Genomic DNA, 6,144 nt, shown 5'->3' with positions numbered 1-6,144 from the left:
GCGCAACCACCACCCAGCTTGTTTTAAATTTTTTATTCATTTTACATACCATCCACAGTTCTCCCTCCCTGCCTTCCTTCCACTTACCCCCCACCACCTTCCCCTCACCGTACCCCCCATCCACTCCTCAGAGAGGGTAAGGCCTCTCCCATGGAGAGTCAACAAAGTCTAGCATATGAAGTTGAGGCAGGACCAAGCCCCTCCCCTCTGTATGGAGGCTGAGCAAGGTATCCCTCCTTAGGGAATGTGCACCAAAAAGCCAGTTCATACACTAGGGATAATCCTGGTCCCACTGCCAGTGGCCTCACAACTGCCCAAGCCACACACACTGTCACCCACATTCAGAGGGCTTTTTATCTAAATATAAACACAACTAATTTACCCTCTCTGCCTTATGAACATCTGGAATCTGGCTTTTCTTTTGCATCCATGTACTACTTACTTTTCTTTGTATCTAAATACAACATAATTAAGTTACCCTCTCAGACATGATGAACATTAAATGAAACTGTTTATGTGGAGTTTTTGAAAACTGGTTGAAATACAAAAGTTAGTCCTGATACAGCTCTCTATTCAGCACAGAACTAGCTGATACTGGAAGGCAGTCTGTAGGTCAGTCACATGGGCTTTGAAGTTCAATGGACCTGATTCAAAGTCTGCCTCTGCCATTTCCTAACTGTGACCTTCTGCAGGTCATATCACCTCTAAAACTTTTAGGCAAGTGAGCATAGTAATAATCCACTTCATAACATTGTCTCAAGGAGTGAATAAAGTAATGTCAGCCTAGCCCGGCACACACGTCACAATGTAACAGTAAAATAGCAGCTTTTAGAATTGCAGAAACTTACAAGTTGCTTTTAAAAGAAACAACTATTTCTCAACATCAGTTCCAAGCAGAGAGGTCATCTAGTACAGGGATCTGTGCATTGGTGGTGCAAAAAAATCCATTATTTCTGTCCTATTTGCCTATCAGCAAGGAGAGGCTCAGACAGTATCACAGGGCAGAATGGTTGGACAACTGAGGCTGTCCCACAACACTCTTTAATAGTTCATTGTTAATATTCTGATCCTCCCCTTGAAATCCCACCCCTTGGCACCGCCCTGCGTCCTGACATAAAAGCCTCATTCTAAGGAAAAACTCCTCCCCTTCCTCTCTCTCTTCTGCTTTTCCTCCCACAAGGTGCACACCCTCAGCCTCTCTCTCTCTCTCTCTCTCTCCCTCTCTCCCTCCCTCCCTCTCTCTCTTTCTGTCTGTCTCTTTTCTATCATCTCTTTCTTTCATCTCTCTCTCATAATAAACTCTCCACATGGATGCAGCATCTGGGTTGTAAATTACTGGTCACCACGGGCACTGCCATGCTTGCATGGTGTGCATCTGCCCATCCTGCCACTACATCAACCCAGCATGTTTCCCTGCACATACACAATACTTCATAACATTGGCGCCCAACATGGGGCTTATGGTATTGGGTGCCTTGTTTCCCATGGCTGCAGCAAAGAGAAAAAAAAAAAAAAGAAGAAATCCAATGGCTAAAACATCTCAGGCGTCCCAGAGATCAAGTGAGAATCAATTGATGGGCACAAGTTGCTCAGTGCTCTGTCAAACGAAAGAGCAAGGGGGGTGTGGGGGCACTCGCCCGAGGACAAGGGTCTGAGAGACGAGAAATGAGAAACGAATGAGAACGGTATCTCAGACTGCAGTCGTGGGGAATAGCTGAGGGTTATAGCCAGCAATGGGGGCTGAGCATAGTCGATAGACTGTGGACAGGGATACACCCAGTCCCAAGGACACCAGAAGGACATCGGATGATCAACAGTCATTCCCACAGGTCCAGGGAACTGTTTACACTGGCTAGTAAAGGAAAAACTCACCAACCGGAACAGCTGGTATTGTGTGAACCAAGTCGGCGGTTGGGCAGATGGAACATGGGTGGTTGTGGATAAACCAGCCTTGGTTCAGGATCCTGGCGCAGGGTGCCAGAACAGCCTGCCTTGTCACAGCACCAGTGTTATTTGTGGCTCTATTTACCAGGTAAGAGAGAAAACGAGGTACAACGGAATCCACTATAAGAGAGTTATTAGGGAGGGGAAAGTATAAGAATGTGAATAGGCTGGGCAGTGGTGGTGCACACCTTCAATCCCAGCACTCGGGAGGCAGAGCCAGGCGGATCTCTGTGAGTTCGAGGCCAGCCTGCTCTACAGAGAGAGATCCAGGACAGGCACCAAAACTACACTGGGAAACCCTGTCCGAAAAACAAAACAAAAACAAACAAACAAACAAACAAAAAAGAACATGAATAGGCAGAGAGTAGGGAACGGGTAGAATCTGCTTTTATAGGTCACCTCATGCATGTGAATATGGGCTCACATAGCCATGCCACGCATGTGTGTAGATTATGTGATCATGCTGCACGCAGATGACATGACCACGCGACACACAGATTATGTAGGATGTAAGGCCCTGAGGTGACTAAGTATTTTGCCTGACAGCTGGACAGGGCATTCGCAGTCATGTAGCTAGGAAATGGCTACAAATTATAACATTAATGGCACAAGCTGCCCAGGAAGTTTTAGGAAGACCGCAGAAGGGAAGGGAATTGAAGTTAGAATTATGGGTAGAGAAGAGCACAATTCAAATGGGCCATTCATAAAGATATGATGCGAGTAGTAATCACTGATAAGAGTTCAGTATGGTGACTCTAAGATGGACTATTTAATAATTATATTCAAGCCATGAGAAAGCTCCAAAGGGGATAGGAAGGGAGAGAGAATCCGAACAGCACTGGCACAGGAGGCAAGACAACATTCGGGAAAAGAGGGTATGGTAAGTAATGGTAAAGCTCCCCAGAGGCAATGCTGTTTGTTAATATTCTGACCTGCCCCTTGAACCACACCCCTTGGCCCTGCCCTGCATCCTGAGGTAAAAGCCGCATTTTCAGGAAAAACTCCTCCCCTTCCTCTCTCTCCCACTTTTCCTCCTACGAGGTGCGCACCCCTCCACCTCTCTCTTTCTCTCTTCTTCTGTCTCTTCCTCTCTGTCTCTCTCTTTCCTATCATCTCTTTCCTTCATCTCTCTATTATAATCAGCTCCGTATGTGGATGCAGCGTCTGGGTTGTGAATTACCGGCGGCTGCCACTGCTGCCATGCCTGCATGGCGTGCATCTGCCCAGCCTGCTGCTGCATCTGCTCAGCATGTTTCCCTGCATGCGCAGGATACCCTCGGGGGTCCCCCCTGCACAATAATACATAACATTGGTGCCCAATTTCGCCAGGCAATCCCACTGCTTTCTCCTGCCCACTGACAGTCTGAGGAGCTCTGGGATCCTGTACCACTTGCACCCACCAGGGACTCTTCACCCTACCAGATCAGTAAGATTCCTCCCTTCCCTTCTGGCCACTTTCCCACAAGCGAAGATTCATCTCCTTTTGCTTGCTGGTACCTCGTGTCTTTTAGGCTCTAAGCCCCTCGGCCCTGTCCCTATGCAATGGCATATGGAGACAGCTTGTGGCACTCAATTCCATGGCCCATAGCCTTTGTGATGATGGTCCATTGGCTGTCTTGTGCCATTATTGTTGGCTCTCGATGACCTTCTGGGAAGCTGGACATCAGTCCACTGGGCCTTACACCTCATTGTGGAAAAATGTGCCTATGGTCCCCCATCCCCACCACTGCCACTGACCCATGGCTTGGGTTCATTCCCCTGCGGATTCCCGCACCATGCTGCAGCCGGGGGTGTGGGGTGTGGTGTAGGTGGGGGTGGGGGGCTGGTGTCTCTCTTTTCCGCCCAGCTGCACTGCTATTTCTCCGTCTTTCTTTTACAAAGTCTATTTCCTATGTGCGAATGGAAATGTATGATTGATATGACCATCTATATTTCTTTCTGACTGACTTTTAAATGCTTCAATTTATCTGTTCCTTATCTGCTCAATTTATTTTTAGAAAAACAAACAAAAAAACCCTCACATGAACACGTGGTCAGGCACCATATTTGATAGAGTCAATCATAATAAGGGTAACCACATAGTCTACCTGCGCCATCTTAAATAAGGGTAACCACATAGTCCAGCTGACATCTTGGCTAAGGTCAAAACAGGCAGTTCATATGACCTTCCCACCATCTTTACTAAGGACAGCAAAAAGTCACTTCTTGACTCAAGTTATGGGTAGGGCTCCCAGCACTGCCGTCTGGGTGGGGCAGAAGTTTAGTTGCGGCCTGGCGTTCCTCCATAGCTGCTTGTGTGGGCAGGGCCTGGAGAGGTATGCGCTCCCCTCCGGAGCATCAGTAGAACCACATGCAGGTGGCATCATTATATTATGACTTTGAATTTCAGATTTTAACATTAATACCATTCTGATACACTTTGGGCCACAAGCTCAGGATTTAAGATTTTCCTTGGTTACTCGTTACCTGCTTTGTTATGATTTGGATTTCAGTACTGATTGATAATATTAATTTATCTAAAACTTTTATTTTTTTCTTCACATGTCTATTCCCTTGAACTTGTGATCCTCCTGCTTCAGCAGGAGGTTCTCTTCTTGTACAATGTGGGCTTGGGGAATTAGATTCAGGCTTGGTGGCAAGTGCCTTAACCCATTTAGCTATTTTACCAGACCTTTGCTTTTAAAGATCTCAAGTATCACAAAAAATCAAACAACTAACCAACAAATAAATAAGGAAGAACTACTTCAGAAAGGTTGGAAATCAAGGTCCCACAGCCACTGCCTTTTGGTCTTACAGAGATTTTACCACGCAAGCAGAGGGTTTTTTGTTTGTTTGTTTTGTTTTTCAAAACAGGGTTTCTCTGTGTAGCTCTGGCTGTCCTGGAACTCGCTTTGTAGACCAGGCTGGCCTCAAACTCAGAAAGCTACCTGCCTCTGCCTCCTGAGTGCTGCGATTAAAGGCGTGCTTTAATTTTTAAAAAAAATAATAATTTGGTAACAATAGAAAACAATGGCTACCAAGCATAGTAGTGCGTGCCTCTGGAGGTGAAGCCAGAAGAATCGGGAGTCCAAGGTCATCCGAGGCTACATCAGGAGTTGAAGGCTGGTAAGAACTACATAACATTTCAGAGCCGGGCGGTGGTGGCGTACACCTTTAATCCCAGCACTTGGGAGGCAGAGCCAGGTGAATCTCTGTGAGTGTGAGGCCAACTTGGGCTATAGCCTGAGTTCCAGGAAAGACTCCAAAGCTACACAGAGAAACCCTGTCTAGAAAAACAAAACAAAACAACAAAATTTCAGAAAAGAGAGGGAGCAAACTCAAGCAACTAGTGCTACCAGACAGTGTAGCACAGTGTGACATGTTTGTAGCTAGAGTTTTCCTGCCTGGCCCACAGTCAGGACAAATCTCTCTTACCTGCCAGTCCCACAGCCGCTCAGACCCAACCAAGTAAACACTGAGACTTATACTGGTTACAAACTGTATGGCTGTGGCAGGCTTCTTGCTAACTGTTCTTCCAGCTTAAATTAATCCAGTTCTATAAATCTATACCTTGCCACGTGGCTCGTGGCTTACTGGCATCTTCACATGCTGTTTCTCATTGTGGCGGCTGGCAGTGTCTCTCTGACTCAGCCTTCCACTTCCCAGCTTTATTCTCCTCCTTGTCCCGCCTATACTTCCTGCCTGGCCACTGGCCAATCAGTGATTTATTTATTGACCAATCAGAGCAACACATTTGCCATACGGAACATCCCACAGCACTTCCCCTTTTCTTTTTTTTTTCCAAAAAGGAAGGTTTTAACCTTAACAAAGTAAAATTACATATAATTTGGGAATTTGGGCGTAGCTTCTCTTACTACTTCCTGCTGGAGGGAGGCGCTGTATCTTATGGGGACACAAAGAAAATTTTAGGATTATAGAATAGTCCATGAGGGTGTATTGTCTGAGCCAGTTGCTTTCAAACCATTCTGGATGTTGGATCATCTGGGCCATGGTGTCATTGGAGACCTTTCAGGGGGTCTTGGCTGGTCAAACCTGATGTATCTTAATCTGGAACAAATCCATAGCCTTTGACTTTCTGTGGGAACAAAAGCAGAGTCTCCTTCCCAAAGCAACACATCCTTACATCCAAATTTTGAAGTTAAGGTATCTTTAAAGTATACATATTGGCATAACTCTTTTACAATCAAATGTTTTTCTGCA

The sequence above is a fragment of the Peromyscus californicus genome, unplaced genomic scaffold, assembly GCF_007827085.1.
Source record: "Peromyscus californicus insignis strain IS unplaced genomic scaffold, ASM782708v3 Scaffold_7__1_contigs__length_154581171, whole genome shotgun sequence".
Classification (NCBI taxonomy): Eukaryota; Metazoa; Chordata; class Mammalia; order Rodentia; family Cricetidae; genus Peromyscus; species Peromyscus californicus.
Note: the sequence above shows the minus strand (reverse complement) of the source record.